At 39.8% G+C, this 27,374-nt stretch overlaps 2 long non-coding RNA genes across 2 annotated transcripts; both read left to right on the forward strand.

Moving 5' to 3' along the window:
• The first annotated feature begins 2,891 nt into the window (after positions 1–2,891).
• LOC140707402 (uncharacterized) lies at positions 2,892–5,562 on the forward strand. Its single transcript, XR_012087444.2, has 2 exons — positions 2,892–2,971; positions 5,443–5,562. It is a non-coding gene; the product is annotated as an uncharacterized LOC140707402 (long non-coding RNA).
• Positions 5,563–6,412: 850 nt separating this feature from the next.
• On the forward strand, positions 6,413–23,226 carry LOC144589527 (uncharacterized). The gene is made up of 2 exons (XR_013545688.1): positions 6,413–6,500; positions 23,093–23,226. It is a non-coding gene; the product is annotated as an uncharacterized LOC144589527 (long non-coding RNA).
• Positions 23,227–27,374: the final 4,148 nt, after the last annotated feature.

A 27,374-nucleotide genomic window follows, 5' to 3' on the forward strand; every position in this document is an offset into this window, starting at 1 on the left:
CGTGGATTCGATCTTATGACTGCTGGTCTTCTGACCCTGCAGCACAGGCTTCTGCGCTTTAGCCCGCAGCGCCACCACGTCCCTTTTGTTTCTTAAATACTTGAAAGTAAAATGGTGACAGGGTCCTCTGATTTGATTCAGAACTCAACTGACTCATTCATAAATTGGACTGATTCAGTTTGGACCCAAATCAAAATGCAGAAATATGTGTCTTTGCACCTACCACTGGTTTGCATTGGGAAATTAAAATGGCTGTAGCTGTTTTGTTTGTGTGTTGTCTTTGTGGATATTAAGACATTTGGGGACATGGTACCTGCCCCAGAGAGGATTATTCCTGCCAAACATCGATAGAACTGGAGCAATGGCTGTGCCAAGTACATCTTAGGTTTTCCTTTTCAAAAGCCACAGTTGTTTGCTTGTTTCACATAAGTATATCAAATCTGGAGGCATTGTAGCCCCTTCTGAGCTGCTGACTCCTGGCAGGTTTTGTACAGGTACTTCCAGTTTTGTGCTACCCAGCTTAAACATTAGCCTTAATATAATTAAATTTATGTTGTTTTTCCATGTTGTAATGGTATTTGTGATTTATGTGTGGTGCTTTCTGCTAAGATTTTGTCTACAAAGACAGAAGAAATACCGACTGGAATCAAAATCAGGCATAACCTAAAACAGCAGAGCCAAAATCCATGCAGGTTGTAGTGTAAGGATAGCGGTGACATGACACTATTTAATATATTTTTTATTTTTATTATTATTATTATTAGATTTATACCCCGCCCCTCTAGACAGAGTCTACTCGGGGTGGCTTACAAAGAAGAATAAAACATTATAAAATACAATCAAATAAAAACCATCAATATATATAAATCAATGACGTACTGTAATTATATCAACAAATTAGAAGATCAAGATGGAAAAAAAACTAAAGAAAAAAGAGAATCAGGTGTTAACTGGAGGGAAGGCCTGCCTGAAGAGCCAGGTCTTTAAATGACTCTTAATATGAGTACTACTAAACCAACACTGAAACTACTAAGCAACAAATGTAAAGAGTAGGGAAGGATGAGACTGTAGTAACTTAGGAGAAGTGAAGATTTGATTCTGATAGGATGAATGAAAGGGGATCACAAGTTAAAGTGCACATAACACTACCATGAAACCTCAGCGAATTTCCCCAAAAATTTTTATCAGAGACCTGTATTGAGATTTTTTGTCTGCCTCAGATTGGAAGCTGAGGAGTCTGTGTAATAAATTAAAATCTAAAGAAAAACAAAAGAATAAAGAGATTTGTGGTCAAATTGGCTGTATACTGTGGGTGAGATCACATCGTTCCTCTTTGTATGCACGGTGCTTAGCGAATGATGACAATGGAAGCTACAGTGTTCTGTAAAGTCCAGGTTCCCTTCCTTCCTCTCTTGCCCCACACCCAGGGCGTTTTCCTTATCTGATACTCTTCCCCCCCCCAAAAAAAACCCCACCAAAAACCAAAACAAAACATGGAGATAGGGCCTTGCTTTCTTCATTGTCTGAAGTATTCAATCAGCTTGGTAAAATTCAGACTGATATGCCTCTACATCAAACCCAATTCCAATTGGTCTAATCTGTTTCAGGCCTGATTTGAGGTACAGCCAGACATCAGGAAAGGCACATGTCCAAGTGATCTCCCTTAAGGTGACCCTTCTTGCCATCTCAGCTTCCAAAAGTAGTAACCCCACAGTGGAACCAAAAGATTTCAGCTTGGGCATAGGCTGCATTGCCATTCCCCATATGTCCTATGATCATAAGGGAATAGATTGCACCAGAACACTCCACAAGCAGTCCAAAACATGATCTATTTCCCTATGTGATCTCACTCTATGTTTGTAAAAACCTTGTAAAAGTTTAAGAGGAATAATTTGCAACTTCAGATTTGGACTCTCTTTTGATTTTATTAATACTCTGGGAAAGGTGAGAGGTTTAAATGCAATAAATTTGCTTTATTGTGCTTGAAATTTAATTTAGCAATAAACAAACTATGTTGTACTTTATCTTGATGCTGGAAAGTTTATTAATCATTTGAAGAGCAAGATAGAAGCTAAACAGGTTTGATGAGGTCTGCTGTTATGACGCAAGAGAAACACCTCAGCTCCATAAATCTGCTCTGCAATCCTGCTGTCTGCTCTGTAAGTCTTGAACAAATGTGAAGATTTCAGTACATGCTTTCAAGAATTTTGAGAGATAAGCTGAGGAGCACTATGGGCAGTCAAGACTGACTCAGAGCAATACTCAGTTATACGTTACTTCAGCTAAACATTTCATAGTCAGGTAATTCCAAGAGACCAACATCTAGTACAAGTAATACGGTAATAATAAATCACCTCCTACAATAAGGCAATATGAAATGTTTTAAGTTGTTTCTCCATGCATTTTGTTTCAAGAACGTGATTTGAGGTACTCCATTACATCTGACAGTTTGATTGTTTTCCACTATACACAGTCCACCACATCTTGATTAGATTCAGTTCCTTGAATACCATGTCATCTCCAATGATACAGAACATCCATACCTATTTCCTTAAAATGTGTGCTCGTCAAAGTAAAACAGCCTTCTGCAGTTGGTGTCTGTGATGGGCTGCAGGCACACACCCCTGTCTGGCCCCAGTCCACAGGTAACAAACAGCCTGGAGTGGGCAAGTTGCCTCAGGATCAGGCTGGCTGGAGAGAATCCCAGTAGCTGCAAGAGAGGTATCATCCTGATGGGAGACAGCTGGAGGAGGCAGGGTCAAGAGAATGAAAGAGCAGAACTGGGAAGGTTAGAGTTGGTTGCCTATCTTGGAAGAAGAGGACACCTGCGAGAATGGCAGAAACTGTCCACTTTCAATGGTACTGGAGAAGCCAGCCACACACTTTGACAAGGCTGTGTTAACCTGGATGCTCCAGAGATGCAAGTGAGGGAATGACAAGCAGCAGAATTGAGTTCTTGTGCTCAGCTCTTGTAAGTTATTGTATAAACAAGCCTTCTCTCAAAATTCTGGATGATATCTCTCTTCTCTTTCCTGCCTTCTAGAATCTGGACTCCAGGGGAAATTTTAATGAAACTAACTGGGCTTCCAAGCTGACAAGTAGTTTAGAGATTGTAATCTGACCCTGCGGGACTGTGAGGAAAAAGCAGAAGGAACCACTGCTGTAACACTAATAAAAAACTGATATGAGTCAGGAAGCTGAGCAGGAGCCCACTGAGTTATTGACAGGGAATCCCAGCTCTGCTGGTAAGCGGGCTAACAGGGCACACAATGTTTTGTGGTCTCATTTATACTTGGAGTGTGCAGATGGTTTTCTAATTGTTTTAATATTGCATCTAAAGCACCAATTACAGCTGCAATAATTTTAGGGTTGGTTTTTTTTTTTTTGGGCCATAATCACTCAATCTCGATCTATAAATCTAAAGCCTTTGAGAATACTATAAATCTGTATAAAACTGCCATTATATGATTTCTCAATATGAGTTTTTATTGTTTTTGCATACAGTGCTTTCTCTTATACTGCAAGTATAAGCCCTTCAGTTGCTTTCTACAATGTTCCTCTTGTCAGCCCTAGATATTTTAAAGGTAAAGGCCATGGAGTGCTTTATTTTGTCATCATTCTAATCACAGAATTATCTCTTTTTGATAGGCTCCCCTTGCTTCTTTGGTCTTTAATAATTCTGCTTTGCCAACTTTTCTTAATGCTGCTTCTTGATTTTCCCTGCTATCTTCTGTCAGACTTCTTTTTTTTGCTCAGCTATTGTTTAACTTCATACGTTCTATGTCGACCTTCATGCCATGGGCAATGTCACTACATACATGCAATGCATGATAGATGGTAGTTAGTTTTCTAGTTCTTTAAAAATATGCAATTCAGCCTGCATCCTGTCTGTTATGCCTGCAGTGCATCAAATAATTGGCAATGCTCAGATGTTTATAGCTTTGATGGGGGTTTTTAAATCATTAAGCTATGATTTTAGGATTTTTCTAACCCTTCTGATATATTCCTTACCAATTTTACTTTTAGCTTCCTTGTCTTTTCTTCTCGCAAGATGTTGAGGTATTTATAACTTTCTTATGGTGTAAGACTTTATCTCATAGCTATTTGGCATTTTAACATCATTACTATTTCCCAACTTTGCTTTGTTTATTACCAAAGTCCAAAGATCATTGCTGCATCACTGGTATACTTGCTGTATTCAATAACAACCCAGTTCCTACTGACTAATCTCCATAAGGTTTTTAATCATCCATATAAAGTGTAGCGGGTTTGTTGATAATCTTGAAATCTGATAGCATTGCCTTGTTTTCTTTAAGACTGATGACCATGGAATTATTGTTATAATGCAAAGTTGTGGTGATAATGAAATAGTCCCCTACAGATGTTAACTTGGTCCACTTTTTCACCATTTATTACTAATGTTGTAATTTACTATTACATTTGCACTGCTTTCTTAATAAATTCTCTGATATTTTCACTCATTCCAGTCATTTCCAAACACTTATTATCTCTCTATGCTGCAAGGAATCAAATGCTTTCTTATAATCTATACAGGCAACATTCAAGTTTGTTTTTCCTTGTTTACAATTTTCTAACATCATGGTGTCTATAAGAAGCTGACCTTTTGAGCCTCTAGTATTTGACCGGTTTCCCTTCTGTTCAACAGATTATTCTGTTGCAAATAATGTTGTACTGCATCTGATATTATTCCTGTCTGAAGTTTAAAGGTTGTTGGCAGGCAGGTAACTGGTTGATAGTTACTTGACATTGCACCTATTGCTCAGTTCTTAATTAGGAGGTGTGTCTTCCTAGTTGTCATTCATTCAGCAATTTTTCCTTCCTGTAATATGGCATTGTTGAGCAATTCTTTCTGTCAAATATTTTGACCAGAAGCCATGCAATTCATCATTTCCTGGGGCTGTCTAATTCTTCATTTTTTAAACTTGCTGTTCCACTAATTAAATTGTGCATATTGCTTCCACTTCCATTCTTATTATTATTTTCTCCTTTTTCTTGTTGTTCTTTTTCTGATGATGAAGATGACGATGATTTTCATTATACATAGCCCACCAGATGTTGGCTGGATTTAGTTCTTTGAATATCAGGTGATTCCCAAAGCTATAGGTATTTTTTTAGAATATGTGTTGTTCCAAGCCTTCTGTAGCTAGTGTATTATCTTATCTTTTTCCACAGAGTATCAAAAATGGTTTTCTAGATCTTTTGGTATTGCACATAAAATATCATCATAATGTGTTATTATCATTATGTTGTGTTGTAAAATACAAGGCATAATATGGTATTATATATATATATATATAACATATATAAGTTTTAAGCAAAACATAACTATCACTAGAGTACTATATATAGTATGCCATTCCTAATATTGCCAGGGTTTTGTTTTTTGTTTTTTTTTTTGCATCTCTGATGGTGTTATTTCAGAGCTCTGCAGCTGACACTGGTGGAAGAAACATCGATAACCTTCAATATACAGATGATACAACTCTCCTCTCAGAAACCCAAGGAGGTCTAAAGTACCTGATCATGAGACTCAAAGAAAAAGGTAAGAAGTTTGGGCCTTTTATTAATATTAAAAAAGGCCAAACTGCAAAGAATCAAAAGATCAAAATAGTAATTGTTGGAGAGGAGGCTGAATGTGTGGAAGAATTTATCTTTTAACATCCACTTTTGAGCTGTGGTGTTGGAGGAGGCTCTTGAGTATTCCATGGACTGCAAAGATAACTAATAAAGAAGTGCTGAAGCATGTAAAACCGGACATGTCACTGGAAGGCAAAATAACAAAACATAGACCTAGTTATTTTGGCCATGTTATGCGATCAGCATGAATGGAGAAAGATGTTATGCTTGGAAAGGTCAGTGGTAAAAGAGATGTCAAAGAACATGTTGAGTGGATGTAAGCAAAACAGACACTGACCAAAATATAAAGCAACTGAAAGAAGCTGTACAAGATCAGAAATCATGGAGAGAGCTGGCTCATGAAATTGCCAAGAGTCGGATATGACACTATGGATAATTCAATTTGATATTCCATTTTGAAATCCTCAGCGAAACTTAGAGGAAAGATTTAACCCTGGAAATACCAAGAAATAAACCATTGGACTAAAAAGGTACTCTGGCAGGCAGTTCTCTAAGGAGACCCAGTTCTCTGGGAGGTGCTGAAGATGCTTTATGTACACTGAAAATTCTTGCTGCTGCTTGCATAGGCTTGTCATCTACCAGATGCTCACACTAATTCTGTGCTTCCTAAGGTGTCTGCTGCAAATATACCTTGCAAAGCCAGAAGATTAAGCAGGTGTGCCTGGTTGGGAGAAAACCTGAGAGCTGGGCCTGCACAAACAGGTGAATAGTAGCTGCCTACTTATCAAAATAGAGAACCGGTTCAGGAAGAAAAGCACTTTACTTGCACAAGGTCTATCTTGACAGGTCACATTTATCACTGCTGCCTAGCGATTGCTCATGAGCTGGCTTCCTTCCAAGAGGTAAGTGAATCTTTGTGAAAATTGTGTGTGTGTTTATGGTTCAGTCTGAAATGCTGTCATGTAGTTTTGAGCACACATCAAAAGAGTATCAAGGAGCTATTCTACCTTGCTCTCTGTAGCTGTTTTGCATTGTAAGGAAAGAGGCAGGAGAAGTAGTGAGAAAACATGGGGAGATGCATGTGGCACACTCTTTTTAATGGATCCTTTGTAAAATTCATAAAAAGCAAATGTCTGTGGCGATCCCCTATTCCCCAGGCCTTCACGAGGTTCTCACTCTTCTTCCTTCTTCGCTGCCACCAGGTATTACTGCTTTAATACCACTTAATCAAGGAGACATGTGTGCTTTCAAAACTTAAGTCATTTACAGTGGACCCTCTACTTACAGAATTAATTTGTATTGGAATGGTGGCTGCAGGTCGAAAAGTCTGTAGGTCGAGTTTCCATTGACCTACAATGCATTGAAAACCAATTAATCCCGTAACTGGCCGTTTTTGTTCCATTTTGGTTTTTTTCTGGTCTGTAGGTCGATTCTCCGGCTGCAAGTCGAACCTAAATTTTGCAGCCAGAGAAGTCTGTAACTCAAAGTCTGTAAGTCAAGCCGTCTGTAAGTCGAGGGTCCACTGTATTTGATTAGGGAAGTTAATATCTGATTAATATTCAATTGGTAAATCACAGGTTGCTAATCACTTGTATTTGTATCAGTTCTACTTTGACTTTAAATCTGTAATAACTCTCTGTACCATTCAGTGTTCTTACAGAACTCTAACTCACTCTTAGTTCACTCTTAAGTTTCACACAGTCTCTCACTACCAGAATCTCTCTTCATACTCCATACACCAGCCTTTATATCCAGCCCCCTCCCCCCTTGGCTCCACCTTCCTTCCTCTCATTGGCTCCTACTCCACTGTTCAGCTGTGACGGACAGGTGAGGGCAGGGCAGTTTGCTACAATGTCTACCATTAGGCAGAATTCCAGCTCTGTTCCTCCTGAGTCACTGGTAGTTCCCCACCCATTGCACCCTACAGGTAGTCCTACCCAATCACTCCCCTCACCCCCAGCTATCCTATTGCCTTCAAGTGGTGTGGAGGATTATCCCACCAACTGTGCAACATGAAGATTCAACTGCCTTTCTTCTGTCCATGGACCTGGGGGGGAGGTGCCCTCTTGCCCTTCCCACCAGGTAAAGTCTTTTCTTGGCCTTTTTCTGTAGCTGGGAACTACAGCTTTCTGCTCAGTCTGAAAGACTCAACATAACAAAACTATAAATGTGTAGTAGAATGTGTATTAGGTGATTTCAAAAAAAGAGAGGAAGATCAGGAAATGCTACAGAGGTAATTAAATACTTGAGGGTGGGGGGAGGGATGAGGCATGGTCTCCAGCATTCCTGAACATTGCCACATTTACAACTCTGGAGGTGCAATCATTTCCCTCCCATGGATTCAAATGGAGGTTGTGACGTAGCAGGCCACTCTGATGTCACCCCCAACTCAGGCCTTTCAGAATGCCCACCACACCACTTCACACTCGCTACCACCAATTATAATGACTATTCAAGAAGGACAAAGGTTCCCTTCAAAACAAAACAGGTTTATTGAAATAACAAAATATGTGAATCACAAGTAGCTAATTACGATGTCAATCATTGTTTCTTATTTAATCAATCACAGACTTTCTCTCACTGACTACTTAGGCACACAGGCTTCTAAACAAGCTCTTTCTCTCTCACACTCCAGATCTGATCTCCCACACTCTCTTGACCCCCTTTTTCTTCCAGCTCCTCCCTCTTCAGCTCCACCCTCCGTCACCCCATTGGCTGATGATTCACTGCCCAGCTGTGACGGACAGGTGAGGTCAGGGCTGCCTGTTACAGAGGTTAATTTCCTTTTATTGTTGTTATTGCTATGTCCCATCAGCAATTGTACTACATACATCACCTCAGGAGATCCTATGTTATGGCACTGATTCTCACCCTTTCCTACTCCAGTGGTTTTGGATTTCAGTCCCCAGAGTCCACAATCTTCACTGAAGCTGGCTGCAGCATTCTGGGAATTACAATCCAAAACTATCCTTATAGTTCTCTGGCCTCAGGATGGATGCACTTAGAACTGTCAGGAAGAAATTCTGGTAAGAGGAGTTACGTTGCCTCACAGAAGATGGGATGTTGGAATTGTGATTGAGCCTAGGAATGACCAAAGCTTTTTTTTTGACTCCCTCTGTTTAAAGTGGCAAGTAATAGTATTTTATATTGTTGGTAATGTAACACTTAAGCCAGAGATGCTGACATTGGATATTTACACAGCTCATTTAAACCACTCATCCCCTGACCTGGGTATAAATGTAAACAGAGGCAGAACAGAATTAGAAGTTTATTTTAAAAACACTAAGTGAGAGGTTAAGCTCCTTCTAGGACTTTTATCTCTGCCTGGGTTAAATACAGAGGACAGTCCTGTCTGACCAAAACTTTTTAACCTAACAGACTGCTTCTCTAGTCAAGCCCTGTCTTGTTCACTGAACCCCTCACTACCTTCTTTATGGACCAAGCCCTATCTGGCTGCTTTGCTAAACCTAATGTGGTCCATACATTATCTGGCATTTCAACTGTCCCATCCTCCATTCTAAACCAATCCCTCTCCCAGCTGATCAGCTGTGGTTTTGCCATGATGCAATAGGCTAAGAAGCTTTCAGGAGCCTAAGCAATTTACCTGTTCTGTGGAAAGTGGAACAAGGATGAAGGGCACTTTGTATAGAAAGAGCATGTGGTGCACCAGAGAGTCTACAGGAAACAAAGAGTAGCTTCAGCACAAGGCCAATAAACTTTGCCTGGACTCTTAAGGAGCCCTTTGTCATAGTATGCCAAGCTTGCAGCAGCAACACCAACTCCATGCCCAACAAATGAGGGGAAGGGTATGAGGACCGAGCAGACCATTTCAAGTGAAGAGGGAGCCACCTGCTGCAAAGTAGAACTGCTCTGATGATTTCCCATGTCTCCCCCATTATTTTTTTATTACTTGCTAATAAGGTTATCAATGTTTGCTACTCAGGATGGCTGTACATCATCCTATGTATCTGTGTCAATATGCTTTCAGTACCAGTTGCTGGTATGTGCAAAGGGGGAGGTACTGTTGCACCCATGCCATGCTTGTGGGCGTCCCAGAGTTTGTGTGAATCAAATGCTGGATGAGATAGGTCCTACCTTTCCTCCAGTGGGTTCAAGACAGTGTATACTTGGCACTTCTCTCCTTTTTTATCTTTGTGACAGCCCTGAGGGGCAGGTGAGGCTGAGAGACTTTGAGTGGCCAAAGGTGCATTTCATGGCTTAGAAGGGAGGGGAACCTGTAGAACCTGATCCTTGACCAAAGCTATTCAGTTCTTCAAACTGTATAGCCTGATATTACTGCGCAGTCCACTGCACAGTTCACTGATGGGGAAAAAAGGTGCCAGGTTCTGAGATTTCCCCCTGCTTGGTCTCTGTAGAGAGCACAAGAGCGTATCCTGTGGATACCAACCTTGGGTCCCTGGATGTTCTTGGACTAAAACTCCCAGAAGCCTCCACCATTAACTCTGCTGGACAGGATTTCTGGGAGTTGTAGTCCAAGAAATAGGGGTTGAATGGCCAAACATCAGGGGTTCTTTCGATGTAGATTTCCTGCATTGATGTGGGGCTAGACTCAGTGACTCTTAGGATCCCCAATGGCTTCACAATTCAACGATTCTTTAAAAGACACGCAGATTGAAATTCATGCAGATTCCCCCATCCCCTAGTGCTGGAGGGGCAGAGGGCAGGCTGAGGCATGAGATCTTTTTGATCACTCAAGTAGAATCATTCACTTTAAAAAAAAATCACATACATATAGCAGTTGTGTATCAAGGGCCAGGAACTATAATCCTCTGTGTCTTCACTTACTCATTCCTACCACTGTGTGTAGAGAGGGGGCACCAGCCCCTTGCATTCTGACCCTGCTTTTTCCATGTGGTGAGTGATGTGTCTACAGAGAGAAGTCCCTGTTTGCATGTGGGCTCTCCCTGCAGGCAAAAATTCTGGAGAACTGAGATCCCTCTAAACTTGTAGGTCAGAACTGGGTAAATAATACCTGAACAGGGCTGATGTGCTCCAGGTATAGACTACTGCTCACCATTATCCCCATTTTTGTTCCACTGAGGACCAACTGTATCCATTTTGTGCAGATGATTAAGCAGGGAGGTCCACTCTGCAGAACATTCACCATAATCAGAGCAACCTGTGTTTGCCTGATTCTTTAGGGAGATGACAGTCCATAAACCTGACTGGGAGTGACTGGCTAGCAATCCCACATGTGACTTTCCAGTAAAGATGTGTTGATCAGGAGAGGCCATGACTTTACTCTATGGTTGCCAGGGAGTGGTAAATAGAGATTGCTTTCCCACACTTTAGTACCATCTGACTAAGCTGCCCTCAGGATGGGAATTTGTGGGGGTGAAGGCAGGGCATGTTGATTAGCTCAGGGCCACTCTCTGTTCTGTCAGGTTCCATGCATTGCTAGGGCAATGGGGTATCTTTCAGGGAGGACAGGAAATGTATGTTTTTGCTGGGTCTATGAAGTAGCATGTTACAGTTTGGAAAAGAGGGGTGAGCTTTTGGACTGTCTTAATTTCCACAACACTCATATGGCCTTTCGAACTGAAAGGGAAAGGAGATGTGGCTCACATGGGTTGCTAGACCAATGAATGGGCCATGCAGAAGGCATCTTACTACTCTGCCTTTGAAGAGATGACTCAAGACCTGGCTCTTCAGGCAGGCCTTCCCTCTTGTCAATACTTAATTGCACATGTCCCCCCAATGCTTGCATTCCCAAACTGCTCTGAATCTTCTTCCTCCTTCAGTACTAGGTGTGGTGCCCAGGATTTCTGGGAGTTACAGTACAGGAACATCTGGGGATCCAAGGTGGAAACCACTGCCTTATACTCTGTCTTTACTCTAGGACCTTCTCTATGCTGAACTCCCACCTAGCCTTCTTATTCATCCATGATTATCATGCCCATTAAATCTCCATCATTCCTGTTTCTATCTTGTTTGGTGTAGAGTTTAGCAAATTTATTATGGTGAATTATGGGTCCAAGAATCTTCCAGGTCCAATTTCCAAGCCCTAGTCATTTGGCAACCTTGGGCTGCTGTTCTGACTGTCTTCTCTGCTTCAGAGTCAACAGTTGCTCACAGCAAAATAGCTATTTTGATGTTTTTGGAGGCCTTTGTGGAAACACTTTGCTCAGTACTACTTTCATTTGTCAGGATGCTGCAAAGTAAGATCTGTAGCCCCTTTTGCTCCTAGGTTTATTATGTCTCTACTGCCTCAGCTGTTTATGAATTGAAACTCTAAGGGATATATCCTTAGAGTGTTTTTCTTTGAACATCAAAGGATATTAATGAGCTCTGTTAATCAGTCACAACATTATTAACACCATAGTTACACTTTCTTAATGAGAAATCTCCTCTTACCACATTGTATGTTGCAACATACTTTCCTGAGGCCACAGAGATCAAAAACTTCTTGATGGTTTCCTAAGAACTGTGAGGAAAATGATGCTGTTTCCCAGGACACACAACACTGTTGAGTCTCTAATGTGTTGCTATATTCCATGATATTACCTTACCTAAGAAGCTAAAAAGCTAGGAAAAGCAAACAATATGGACTCTCATACATGCTGTGGAACTTTGTCATAAGCAAGCGGACCACAATTATTAACTTTTTTTCCATTGGCACATCTTGTATATCAGTGCTTCCCAACCTTTTTTCACTCGTGTACCCTAGCCTATTTCTGTAAATTGTACTCTTCATATTAGCCAACACCAACACATGGCAGCTCCTCAAAACCAGGCTTCCCCTCACAAGGTGAACATGCAGGCTACAGGAGCAACCAATAAACAGTGAGGTTAACAGCAACAACAGTAACACAGCATTAGCAACAACAACAGGGTAGCTCCTCAAAAAGAGGCTTCCCCAGGGCACAACAACAAAAAACCCTGTCACTGCCTTCCTTTCCTGACCAGCTGCAGAAGGATGGAATGGTGTTTGTTTTATGTGCCAGGGCACCATAGGTTTATTTACCTTACCTGGCCCCTGTTTGCTCTTCCCCTGACCCTTAGGATGCAGAAGATCAGCAGAGGGAGTGTGGGGGAAGCACTGAGGAGACTAATTGGCTTCCAGGCTTCCCTCTGCTGGTGATCTACGACACGCTCCTTGAGGACCAATGGACTCTTTCTCTCTTGTGCACATGTCAGAAAAAACGTGGACATATGTGCTTTTCCCCACCATTATTCAATTTTTCCCCATTTCTTTTGCATACCGCTAAATGTCCTGGTTAGTACCACAGAGTGTACATATTCCCCAGGTTGGGAACTACTGTTGTATATGAAACAGCCGGAGGAGGCAGGGTCAGGGTGATAAATAAATAAATAAATAAGTTACCAGGACTGGAAGGTATGGGGTTGATGCTTATATACAAAGACGAAGATGCAGGAAAGGAGAATAGTGGAAGCTGTCTACCCTCTCCCGGTTCACTTGTTTGCAACAGGATTCAGATACCAGAGACTCCAGCCACATGCTTGGAAAAGGCAGCTCTGGAAAGGCAAGTGACAACAGGCATGTCAAAGGAGGGGACAGATCGAGACAAGCTTCAGAGCTTGACTTCTTTTGCTCACTTATACAAGCCTTCCTTAAAAGGGGTGCTTCTTGGACCTAAGCTGTACCCTCATTCTTGCTTTCCAGAATCTGGATTCTGGGGAACTCCAGTAAAGTTAAGTGGGTCCCCAAGTTGGCAAGGGGCGCCCAAGGGTCGAGAGAATATAATTCAGCCTTATGAGACTGTAGGGGGGGGAAGCAGGGGGAAGTAATGCTGTACAACTAACAAAAGCTGTTCTGAGCTAAGAAGCTGAGGTGGAGCCCATGGAGTTATTGTAGGGGGCTGTGGCGCTTGACCTTGTTGCCCCTGTTGATTTGGCCCTCACAAAGGTTCACACTTTTTTCTCTTCTAGCTGCCACCAGGTTTTATCCTCCTAATACCGATTATGTATGTTATACACGTGTGCTGCCAAAGCTAAGATTTATTGAACTTAGGAATCAGAGATTTAATTAACAAATATTATTTTATTGTCAAGTAAATCACAAATGTAAATCATGTATGAACTGTATCAGGTATTAACAGGGATTTGATTATGTATTGGGTTGCAAGTACTTTCATTCCAAACTACTATATACTTTTAATCAATATCTATCTTATAGTACTTATAATTTCATTCCGGCTTGTTCAATATATATTAACCTTCTCAATTCACTCTCCTAACTCTCTCAGTTCAATTCACTAACCCTCTTCTTCTCTCTCCTAAACCCTAACTGCTATTCCACATCTCCAACTGTCTTCTAAATCAGTGGTTCTTAACCTTTGTTACTCAGGTGTTTTTGAACTGCAGCTCCCAGAAACCTCAGCCAACAGAGCTGATGGTGAAGGCTTCTGGGAGTTGCAGTCCAAAAACATCTGAGTTACAAAGGTTAAGAACCAGTGTTCTAAATGTCTCTTCAACTCCCCTCTTGGTTCAGCCCCTCCTGTCTTCTCATTGGCTCTTCCCTTTGAGCTTCCAATGATGGACAGGCATGACGTGGGGGTTCCGCTACAGGGGCACTGCAAGATGTGCTGCCAGCAGGATGAACCACAACTCACTGAGTCATCCAGCACATGGTAAATTATCTGTTGGTAAATGATCATCTGCATTCTCTCTCTCTTGGCTCTTTCCATATCCTAGACCTTACAGTTGTAGGAAATTAGGTTTAGCCACACTCTTCAGCTGTCCTACTTCTGGAAACAGAAATGTTTCCTTCTGCCATAGAAATAGATATATGCTAATGCTATGATAGATTTTCTTGGCACAACCTGGGATCTACATAATATGGATACTACCCCTCAAGAGCCCCATTCCTCAGCAAAATCTTTATCTAGGGCTTTGTTCTAGACGTGGTAGATATATGCGGTTAGAACAGCATATGTGATGTGCAGGCCTGTTACGTTGTTGGCCTCAAGGCTGTGGAATGACCATCTGGAAGAGTTTCATGATTCCACACACCTCCATTAGAAGGAATAACAAATATACCTGTTCCAAAAGGTATTTGAATAATGATTAAAGATCTGTATATGATACTATGAGTCTGGTAGAACAAAAAATGTAAATGAGTATTTATTTCTTTGTTTGAACTGCTTCTGTGTCTTTTTCCAAGTGAAACCTTCCTCTAGGTGGGCCAGAAAATAGATATTTAAATAGTTGTGAGCATCATTTTAATTGTATTTAAAGGGAAATATGATGGGTGTAATCATTTGCTATTAACAATTTTGACAGCTATTAATTTTAATGGAAAAGCTAAGCATGTGTTTACTTTTTCTCCTGGTATTAATGAGATTTCAAAGTGCCAAACTTTGGCTCAGTTGTGCCTTAGGCTTTTATTGATTTTGCTCATATTTAGCTGCTTTGAGCTATGAATTGCCGGGGGGGGGGGAAGTGGAGTATTCAGTGAATGAATATGGTTCTGTTCATTGAAACTTTAATGCTTGTGAGAGCTTTCTTTAATCCCCAAGTCTGAACAGGGGAGAGGTTTACCAGACAATCCAGCTAACTCAGTGGCCATTGTCCTACTTAGATGAGATTACATCATATTGTATAATTGATAACAGACATACGTGCCACAGCAGAGACAGACTTGAAGCTGTTTGGGGCTGAAGTGTACTCTCACAGACATACACAGGTATGCACAAAATACTGGGATGAGTGATTCAGTGTTGCTATCCATGGTAGTGCAAGATGAATCACTGGAGGTTGTTCAGTTTCTGACCAGCTTATTTATACACAGCATAATCCTATTACATGGAATTCTCTTCCTGTCTTAATCTTCCTTTATGCTAACACCTTATGGCCTGTTGTTGTGTCCTGAATGAGAATGCAGCCTTTTCATTTATTAATGATGGGTGAAAAGGAAAAGGTGGGGCAGCTCTACATGTTTCCATACAACTATTTATGCTGTTATTTTCTACCATAATTATGCAAAGTTTGCATACAATGCATATGTAGAAACATCTTCAAATATACATATAAGTCTATGTGGAAACACCCTGGCCCAATCAGAAAAGACTAACAAAATAAATGCCAGTTTTTTTAAAAAACCAATTAGAAGGTAATGTTGAATAATAAAGGAAGCACATCATGTGGAGTATTTTCCTCATTGACTTCCTGTTGCAAGATCTCGATCAAGCATCTTGCCCACCAAAAGGGACCTGAACATCATGCTTCCGATGAAAGGTTCACTCATGCAGCTTTGAACTGTGATTGATACAGACGGATATCGAAGGCCTCCCTTTAAAAAAAAAGCAACATTCTCATCCTTGTTGCTCCCAGAACTAGTTCATTCAGCCCAGCCTCATTAGCCAGACACTCTGCAGCTGAACCTTTGATTCTGTCCGCTCTGATGAACATAATCAATGTATTGCCAGAAGACAGCTCCCTGAAATTAGAAAGGATTAACAATCATGCCATCTGTTGGGAGGGCAGCAATGAAAACAAACAAAACCTTGAAACAGGGTAACTTTCCCTTCTGTGAAGAGCAAGGCTTGCCTTTTACACTTGATTGGGGGAAAGGATTCTATTCTGGATCTTTACGCACAGTGAATCTTTCAAAACTTACCAAATAGCTTCTGGGGACTTTTTTTGTTGCAATTTTAACTTGCTGGAGTTCAGCATTCACACTTGTCAGGAATGGAGGTAGAACTGTAATATTCATAGTCTCTGTTTATACCTTTAAGAGATGGTAGTAAGCTTTATTGTAATCATGCCAAGTCGGTCAGTATTATAATGTCACAGCAAAACAATAAACAAACAATGAGCAAATAATGATAGAACTAACAATAAACAACCATGAACCAAATAAAACTTAAAACAGCTAATCCAGAATGTATTTATTATCCATTCTCTTTGATGCAAACATGTAAATCATTCCACAAGAAACCAAACAATTTTGCTGTTATCTGATTTGAGCAATTGAGGAACAGAGGTTTTGCATATCACTTCCATCACGTACTGTATATTAAGTTTTCCATCAGTGCCAATGACTATAACCAATTTTTTAATTGGACGAGAGGATGTTTTCTGAGATATTGCTGATACTATCCATAGTCATTGTGGTGTCCGCCCAGGTCATGAATATTCATATGGCATCTGCATAGACCAGTGGGAGTGCTGGAGGGGCAGAGTCACGAGAGATATAAGAGACTCAGCAGGAGGAGGGGGAGATAGATAGGGAGTTAGTAAGAGAAAGATTGGATGATTCAGAGAGTTTTGGAGTTTGGGCGAGAAAATGGTGGTTGAAAGTGGATAAAGGAGGATGTTTGTTTAAGAGTTAGCAACATTGCTTGTCCTGTCAACATTTGTAACAATAAACAATTTCTGTTTGGTTCTCTTAAAATGACATATGGCCTGGACCTCGATTATTCATAATAGGTAATATTGATGAAATCAACTGGTGGCAGCTGAAGGGCACGTAGCGCGAGCTCTTTGTTTGGTGAAACAATCAGGGGCCACGTGGAGATCGTGACAGCCATGTTCCCAGACAGAAAGCAGCTACCATTTTTTTTGATACTTTAGCTTTTCATCCTCTCAAGTAAAAAGTAAACCAAATTCTGGAGAAACGGATGGTCTGATAGAAAATTTCAGTCCATTTGGTACAAAAATCTAATAAGAATTTGTATAGTAGAGGACAATCTGTTTGTTACATAGTTTAAATAAAACTTTAAGAAGAAGGAGTTTTATTATGCTTGTACTACAGAAAGAAAAGCTAAAAGATAATGGCTAAAGTCAGCAAATACTGGCAGGGGCGAAGTCAGATTTAAACTGGGAGCTTCTTGGGTTGTATTTCACACTTTGCAACATCATGCTACACCAAATTAACACTATGAACAGGAAAATTTTAGTTTTCTGGAATCAAATGACATTTGAGAAAAATTTCTGGGAAGAAAATTCCTCCCCACTTTTTAATTTCCTGTGACAAAGCTACTTCAAATGTCCAGAACTCTTTACATAATCCCCTTATATTTCTCTTGAAACAAATACAAGAAGGAAATACTGTACAGAGTCTATGCATGTTATGTATGCATTTTATTAATTATATTATTTAAATGGGAGGGAACACATAAATATGTCATTTAGTTTTCTGTTTCATTAAGATGCAATCTTCTTTTGATTACAAACAGGAGCAAACACAACTTGAACTGCCATTTTATAAAAAGAACAAAGGTGTGTGAGGTGGCGGTGTTTATAATGTGGACTCAAGCAGGGTTATAACCTTCTCTCCTCAACAACCACAATCCTATTAAAAATCCCAATTGCCGGGAGGAAAGCTGCCATTAAGGAGCAGGAACATGTTCTGAGAACAGGACCTGGTAGACAAAGAGTGGCTGCTGGAAGTCAGCTGTCCTGATGGTCCAAATGGGTTTATATTGCAAATGTGAAGTCCAGAACTCAAGTTTGCTAATCTGGCAGAAAAGATAGAGAGAGGGGGGGTTGGTAGAACAACAGATATCAGAACAATGCCATCATCATTCTGTGAGGAGGCAGGAACATTCATGCACAAAATCCCCCATTTTCAAACTGAAATAGTACAGTCACTGCACAATATTTTTTTCTGTGGGTGAATTAATAGTATATGCAAAGTTATAAGAGATTCCTTCAAGAATGAGCCTCGATAAGCATAAGTGACCATGAATGGTAACTCAACATTTCAAACCTGAATAATAACATTGCAAAGGTTGTTTTATTTGCAGAGAAGACTCTCACATTTGTAGAAGACTATTGTTCCACATTACACAAGGCTTTGATGATAGAGAAAAGTATGAAATTTGTGAGTAAAAACCTTCACATGAGGCAGCCTAAATCTTTGGGATTAGTATGTGGTGCTCTTTGCATTCAGCTCCCATGTACTTGTACCTCTAAGTGTCTCTGCTGAAGCTATTTATATTTCTATCATTATCTCCTAACCTGCTTATTTTTCCACCCTCCTTCAAGCACTTCTTGGCAGATGCTGAAACCACAATGGGGCTTTACTAGTTCTGCAGCTACCTTAAATCTTACTTACTCTAAGTATATTTGTTTCTTGACAATTCCTAGGTGGAGATTTTTCAGAAGTTATCCTGTACTGGGTATCATTTTGCACAGGGCTGGGCGTAGACAACAGAGCATCTCCGCCCATCCATACCCTTAATGACCTGGATCCTCCTCTTTACCTGCCCCATGCATATGTCAGTTGTCTTTAGTCATTAGCAGGTTGACTGACATCCCTGATGGTGTCTCATTTGTCTAACGGGTGGGCCAGAGTACCAATTGTACTTAGAGATTTCAAAATATGGATTAAGTGAAGAGTAATTCTTTTAAATGCGTCGGCTGGTTTACAAAATCTATAAGCAGCAAATATGAGGCAATCTGTTTATCGGGTTCTTCCATGTCTGTGTACTAATTTGAAATGTTTGCTGTGGGCTGATTTTGAAATAATGATCCTGACTTTATAAACCATGGTTTATCATGCCAAAAAGAAAAATTGGACCTTCACAATTGGTCCTTTCCCCATCCCTTATATTATGGCATTAGCACTGAAGTTCAACTTGAAATAAATCATACTTCCCTATATGTCTAAATTATGAAAATGGAACTAATGTTAGTATTCTAACCAAGATCTCAAAACTTTAACAAGGCAGCTGGCATGGCCCCACAGATGCCTTTTTTAAAAAGCACTGCTGGGAACTTGCTTTTGCTTCAGACCACCTGGAGCTTGGCCACATCCTTCTTCTGTTCTTAGTTGTTCTCCTGTGCATCAGAACATCCCAGGCCAGTCTATTCAACCGAGGGAGGCTGGGGGACACAAGTTTATTTTTCTAAAGAATGAAAAATGTTAAACAAACACACACCACCTGTGTACGTCTACAATTTTTATCCTTTTTCTCTCCCCTCCCCCACCGTCTACCTTCTCCTCCCTGGATCTAAAATGCATGGTCCTTTTAATTCTTCTTCCATAGTTACAAAGGTGTAGGAATTTGGACAAGTGGAAAAACAAATCTTGTAAAAAGTACAGACTTCTATAACTGAATCAACAGCTTTGCAGCAGGAAAGGCAAGGATGGTTCATTTCTAAGGTAAAGAGCATTCTGCAAACACTCTCCTTTGTTGCAGCAGCTCAGCATCTTCCTTTTGCTTTTGCTTTTAATCACGGTGTATCTTCTTTATTTTGACATTTTTAAACTTCACTGATGCTAGATTTAATAGTCAGAATCTGTGGAGTGATGCTCTGCCCTGCGCTTTGGTCCACCCATGGAAACCCACAAATAGCCTAGATTTTGGTTAGTCTTTGCGGAGCACACCCCAGATTTTACTGATTGGTAAAGAAATTATAATACAGTGAGATTAATCTGCTTGATATGCTATCTGTGGAGACAAATGATCAGATGAAAGCAGAAAGAGTGTGTTTAAATTGTTTCAGGGAGAAGCAGAATACTGGAGATAATTTACTTCTTGGCCTTCTGATCTTGATAAGTTTTATTCCAGTGAGATCCTAATATAGTAATGGATGGATGACATCAACTCTGAATGGCCTGATGGTCAATAGGGATGGCAGAAAAAATATCTTCAGGCCCATAGGAAAATGTCCTTTAGACTGGAGCACATTAGGAGCTGGTGAGCATGAATTATGTTTTCGTTGTCCAAGTAATGTCCTTCCTTCACTGAACTCTCCACTTCTCATTAAAACTCTCCTGCTGTGCTGTAGTAAGTGGTACAATCAGAACCTTTCAAGGTGGAGGGGAAGGAGTATAAAAAAGTTTCTTTTTTTCTTTTTTCTTTTTAAAAAGGGGTCCTGGATTGTGTGAATGTTCATCTGTTCACAGTATTGAAAAGTTACAGGGACCTCTTCATGTGATACAACTTTTCTAGATCATGGATGTCTGGCATATCCAAGCAAGCTTGACTGCTTTTACAAAGGGAACAGTTTTTCCCCCCTGTTTTCCCAGCTTTAGGGATTTCTCAACTGTAAACGGATTACATCTTTAAATACAGATTTCTCACAAGATTTCCATCTCGTTCTGATGATTGCCAAATACATATTTCTACATATCTGTAGAAAGACATACTTGGGAAAGGGACATAGTTCAGTGGCTTGCATGCAGAACAGCTGACAGGGGTTGACCCAGGGATCTTCTGCATCCAAATCACTGAACTAGGTCCTTTTCCTAAGTACAGTATGTCTTTCTACAGCCAATCACCAACAGAAGGCCAAATCTCTACATTTTAAAAGGTAATTCCTTAAGTGCTGGAAATGTTTGATTGGAGCTTTTCACACCTCCAGTGGTTTGCCAATTAGCTTGGCTGGTGTTGCATTTGGTCAATGACAGGTAACATGGGCTTTGTTTGCAAATATGATTGCTTGGCCATGAAGATCTTCCAGAATTATATATTGGGAATGGAAATGAATTTCAGTCTCTGACGATAAGGTATCTATAACATATAGTTTGCTCAAATATAGCTAGTTGTGAGAGAAGATGAAAGAGAATTGAAGGCCACAGAACTCTGTTTCTTCTCATTTTTCTTTCACGACATTGTTTCATGAATAGATAAACAGAAAATCTGCTTGTTCTATGCCTTTTGTAGGCTTCTTTTCCTACCCAACAAGAAAGAAAAATAAAAAGAAGGAAGGAATTTGTGAATGTCCAAAGAGGCAAGAACACTTTCTGGGAAAGAAGTAGGAGGCAAAACACTGTTATTAACCATATTTGGCCTCCAGCCATTGTAAATCTGAATTAATCAGCAAGAACATGACAGAAATATCTATCTGTGGGTTGTCCATTTTTTTTCAGAGATGATCATACAAGGAGGAACTAACAGTGAGGAACCATAAATAGGTCAGTGTCTACCTACAGAAAAAGCAGGTAAATTAAACTAGTCAGACAATGACATTTGAAGGAGACTTAGGTTTCTGGTTAATTTAATTCCATGACCACAAAGTCTGAGCAGTATGAAAAAAACTCATTACTATTGTTACAAATGGTGTTCAAACCCATAATTAATTGAGGCATTAATGTTCTCCCTAACCCTAAACCTCAGACCTATCGCTGATACTTTTTAAAGTGGTTTGGAAATATAAGAATGGGTCAGTATTGCCACTTTCTGTTAGTTCTTTTTGATTGGTATCTACTCATTCAGAAGTGTGCACAGCAAGGGAAGAGGTTCTAAGTTATCTGCTGTCTCTGCTTATTGACTGGAGCAGTGGATGATACCAATTTCAGGGGTCCAAGGAGGGGCACTAAGCAGATTGAAGCAGTTGTTTTAGAGGGTAAGTGCCGAGAGAGGTCGGGTGTCAGAGAAGAATACTGTTGGTGACGCAACATGTTTTGTGTCCCTAAATACTTCTGGTGTGTTGGAGAATACTGTTCCATGGACAAGGTAGAAGATAGATGCAACCAGCAGCTTTTATGGATGGAATGATGGTGGGGCACCATCTTCTGCCTTGGGGGAATGGGATAGTTGGGAAGGTTCCTTCTGGTGTCAGTTTTTGGTATTGAGAAGTGACTTAATAAATGAGCCACTTTGGGATATTGGCAAATTGAACACTTCTCCTGCTCCTCTGCAGAGGGTCACAGGAAGTGAAATATTATTATTTGATTGTGCTAGATCATTGCTGTTGTGCTGAATCACTTAGATTAAGCCAAAAAATTATTTGCCTTTGTATGAAGTGCTGGTCGAAACCACAGCTGGTTTGACACTACACTCAAGACAAAAAAACAAAAAACAATTTTCAACAATTTAATCTAAATTATTCAGAGCATCAGCAATGGTCTAGCACAGGAAAAAAAATCACTTCTCATGGTCCCCCTACCACCACAGGGAAGCAGGGGAAATGTTTAATTGACAGCAGTCAAATATGGATTTAAGAATATATGGCAGGAAAAAAATATATAATTTGAATGGTGTGCAAAGATATTGCTCAATGTAATGAAAAGTCCTTTTAAAAATGTGCCCCCGAGAGGTGCCTTAAAAGTGAAAGCATCATTAAAAAACTACAGCTCACCAAACAGTTAACCAAAACAACCTGTTTTTAATTTTGTCCCTGCAGGAAACTCCAGGGGAGGCATTTGTAATGATTAAAAATAGATATACTTGAATTCAGAGTTGAGGTAAGAAAAAGTTATAGAAAATTCTGTAAAGTTGTGAGAAAAGATGCACAGGGAGTGCTCCAGGAATGTGAATTAATGACAGTGTTGCACACCGGATGCTAGCTTTCTTTTACATAGTGTTATAGACAGTACCTGCTTTACGAAGACTATCTGTGCCTGGGAAAAATAAAGATTGTGTCTACACCCATTTCAATGCAGACACACCCATGTTCCATCCACACACTTTTTCAACGCAGATCATCTAAAACAGCAATGCAAGGGACTGGAGATGAATGTGTCTGTCGGTGTAGAACTATATTTTGCCAACATGCTCAAATACAAAGATCAGGATAAGCTATTCTTTATTACTATTTCTTTTTTTCTTTTACCAAGCTGGTGGTGAAGCTTCTCTGGAAAAGACAGAAGTATAGAATGGCATGAAGATCTGGTTAGTTAACAGTAGAAGTGTTTATCTGAACAAAAGAGCTTCTCCGAAGTTAATCAGAAGCCAACCCATCATGTCCCATTGTTTTCCCCACAAGAAGAATTAACTGCAGATCCCTTGGTTATCAGAGAAGACCAAGGACATCCAAACTTCCCTGGCAATTTTTTCCCCTGAATGTTCTAGATGAGCAAGAGTTGCCCATTCATGGGAAGTGATCTGCAATGTGTACAAGAAGTGTGTTAATTCAATTAATTCACTTGAATCAACCAATTTTTTTCTTGGAGGAATATGATCAAAGTTGTAAACCTTGCTCCTTGACTTGCCCTACTATTAAGCATATTGAGTATAGTAGATTCTGAGGGCAAAGGCAACAGGCCTCAAATCATTCCTGCCGAGTCTCTTTGCCATTTTCTTCTCTTGGTGTGTTGTGTCTTGCACCCTCAACTGGCGTACTGTCCTTGGATGCAGTAGAGAAAGCCATCTTTGAAAGCAGATGGAACAGAGAAAGGCACCATCTTGATTTTCCCTTCAAGCAGCGAAATGTCTTGGGCCAGCCCTGACTACTTTGAAATATTCAGTAGCAGTAAATATATTTCACCAGTCTTCTCGCTGGATCCACACGTCTCTAATCATCCCATTGAAAAAACTATATGCTCATGTTGCTTTGGTTCATGCAAAAAGGGTGATTTATATTACCTGTTTTGATGATATCACTAAGGTTACTATGACTGTAATTGTACATACACTTACCTGGTACACGAACAGACATGTATAAAATTGCACTGTGTAGGTACAAAGAAAAAATAAAAGCAAATGTTAATAAAATAATGCTTGTTTAATGTAATCATCAATATAGTGCTTTAAACCTGGCTGATAATGTTGTTTCCCCTAATTGTTGGGTCTCCTCTCACCACACCCCTGACCGAAATCTGAGGTGCACAAGAGTGGTACAGAAGTTTTATAGATGCCCATACAAATTGACAGTATCAGCCTTTCTTTGCAAAATTCATTGGTTCATGTTGGGAAGTAGCCTACATCGTCAGTATCTTCACGTACCAGGCAAACTTCTCAGTCAGAAAGAGGGTTTTAGCAAAGCAAAATAATGAAGGCTGGTTTCATTACTAGATAAGAGTGAAATCAGGGTGCTGTATGTACTTCTGTGCAAATATGGTTCACAGTGGTTTGTGCGAAAAACACCCAGCAATCACGATTCACCTTGGTTGTCTGCCTGCTTGTCTCTCAAAGCAAGATTACCTCAGATGCCAGCATTTTCATTGTGAGAATAGAACATCAAAATACAGAAGATTCTATACATTTCTGAAGTCTTTCTACATAGTATCGGGTCTTCTTCTTTTCTTTATTAAACTACAACTACAACATAAACATAAACATAAAATACATAAACCAAAATGCAAATTGACTGTGTTCCCCCCCACCATAGTCGGGACCTCTTGCAGTAATCCTCTTCTTCATATATCTTTATTCTTCTTCTTTCTTTATTGTCCTCTTCTCCAGAACTGCATTGATTCTTCATTTAGAGCTTTCCCCTTTCCTCTTGTTAGTACATATTCAAGAAATCTGCCCTATATATCATAGAAATTATTCTTTTTCATCTCTCTTTTTTAGTATCAGGTGAGAATCTTTTCAGTGGTGATCAGAGAATTTTTCCTCTTTTCCTTTTGCTCTACTAATTATAATTATACCACTCTGTCCTCCACCCTCCATAATTTACTTCCCGGCTGGTTGTTAACCATCCAAATATTTCTGGGCTCTCATCATAATGCCTTAATTTGTTTCTCAGCCAAGATATGTGCGTTTGTTTAGGTGTTTGTTTTCTATGTAGTTGTTCTTGCCAGCCCTGCTTGTTGACAGATCCATTCATCAGCCTTGCAAAGTTGCCTCCTCCTTGGCCTTCTGTGAACTCCCTTGTTGCTCGTTAATAGGATTTCTCCCAAGCCATGAATGCACAATTTCATAGAAAGAGACACCCCTGAAAAAGGGCTTACAAATATAACCTGTAGTGTTTGGAAACTCGAATACAGTTCCTTATATAAATTGTAATATGCCTACATAAAAATAGCTCTCTGCAAAATAATGAGGCTTTTCTTTCTTTCTTTCTTTCTTTCTTTCTTTCTTTCTTTCTTTCTTTCTTTCTCTCTCTCTCTCTCTCTCTCTCTCTCTCTCTCTCCCCCTCCCTCCCTCCCTCTCCCTCCCTCCTTTAGGGTTTTCCAGTTTCTTTGATATTTGTGTTTTTGTAATGAATATTTATTTTATTTTATTACTTTTAAAAAATATATCTACCCCATCTTTCTCCTAAGAAGGGACTCCAAGTGACTGTTTGCATAATATTGAATACAATCCTCTCTGTGTGTATGAAAATATTAATGCAAAAATCTTTTTAAAATGAGGGAAAAAACCCACAATCATTCATGTGGTGATTTGCAATGACTAGAGAGGTATTCTTTTAACATTTAAGAGCTTAGAGGTACAGTGCTGTTTCCCTTTACCAACAACCTTATACGCTGACATAGTTTGTGTGGCTGGGAGGGACCTTTCTAGGTTAGGGTAAGTGTCTATTTATCCAGCACTAACCAGTTGTTCCTACCAACCTATGCATTCAAAGAGAGCCCTGCCCCTCTGCTGAGTGTTTTCTCCCTCTCTTTCATCCGTCAGGGGCAGTTGTTTGTTTGCTGTTGATCTGTTTGGTCTGATTAAGGACTTTGTTTTTAATTGGAAAGGAAAGAAAGCTGAAAATATGTTTTTAAAAAGTACAAGATTGCCCAGCTCACACCAGCCAGCCTTTACATCTCAAACTACACAGTCAATGAATTAAATTGTTTTAGGTCACCAAGTCATAAAAATTAATACAAGAAAACCAGTACAGCTAATTAGAAACAATGAGGTAAAATGGTTTGACTAACAAATCTTTTACAAAAGGCATGTGACAAATTCTTCCTGTCTTGAAGTCAGAAAAGATTTAGCTACTTTTCCAACGATATGGGAGGAACTGTCCCTTAAACAGGACAACACTGGTTCTTCAGTAGGTGTTTTTTGTTGTTGTTCTCAACAAAGAATGAATATCATATAAATTTCAGTTCCACATCACATGGCCTGTAGACTCTGTTGCTGTGAGCCCATACAGACTCAGATGTTTGTTAACTGGAAAAAGACCCACTTAACGCCACAAAGGGAAATACAGAAGATGTGACTGTCAGGATCAGTATCCGAGGATACTTATAATTGTTTAAAAAAGAAAGAAAAAGAAAGAAGCAGTCTTCAAACATACTTACATTTTGGGGTGGATAGTGGGGGAATTTCCATGAAGCCCTTTTGAAGCTCTTATTCTAGTTCACTGACAATCTTCAATTTCTCCTGGATTTAAACTTAAGCACAAATTGTGTATTTGATCAATACGTACATTTTGATTCTCTTCACCAATTCTTTGTTAGAATTTGGCCTGCATGTAAGTTGAAATTTAACTTGTATATTTGAGAAATAAAGATGTGGGGATAGCTTTGAGCCATACAGAAAACAGTTTGAGGCCATGCCCAGTAATATCGAGCCTCCATATTTCTCCAAGAATTTTTTTTTGTTTTTATTAATTGGTTGTTCATTCTTATCTAACAATTTGATCTCCACTGTCTCTTGTAGTCTCTTAATGAGTCTGCCTTCCAATTTCCTATAATGTGAAATTACATTACATTGCTCATGGTACATGAAATGTGCAAATCCTGTACTTGATATTGTTAAAATACTTGTGCAATGATTATTTGTAATGTGAAATTGGGGTGGCAGCACTCCTAGTTAAATTAACTCCCTGTTAAATTAAGAATGGGATTTCTTTAAGCAGACCAGAAGCGGACACCTATATATGTTGCCCCAGTAAATTTGGCAGGACCTATTCTCTAGTAAGTGTGCACTGATCTGCATATTTAGATATTTTGCTCGATCAATTCCCATAACTCTCATCATTGTGTTGGCGCAATGGTTTTTACAGTGTGTAATCAATCATTCATGATACACACTACAACTGTCAAGCACATTTTCTTTAAAATGAATGGAAATACAGGTATTGGGTTGAATCCACACCCATGCTCCAGCACCCATTGAAATCAATGAATAAATAAATCATGACTCTCTTAAATCCCCTCAGTTTCAGTAGATCTTGTCTTCTTCTTTTTAATCTGAGAGACTTACGGAGAGCACACAGACATGGAAGACTAAGCTTTG

This window comes from Pogona vitticeps, chromosome 5 (assembly GCF_051106095.1).
Source record: "Pogona vitticeps strain Pit_001003342236 chromosome 5, PviZW2.1, whole genome shotgun sequence".
Lineage (NCBI taxonomy): Eukaryota > Metazoa > Chordata > Lepidosauria > Squamata > Agamidae > Pogona > Pogona vitticeps.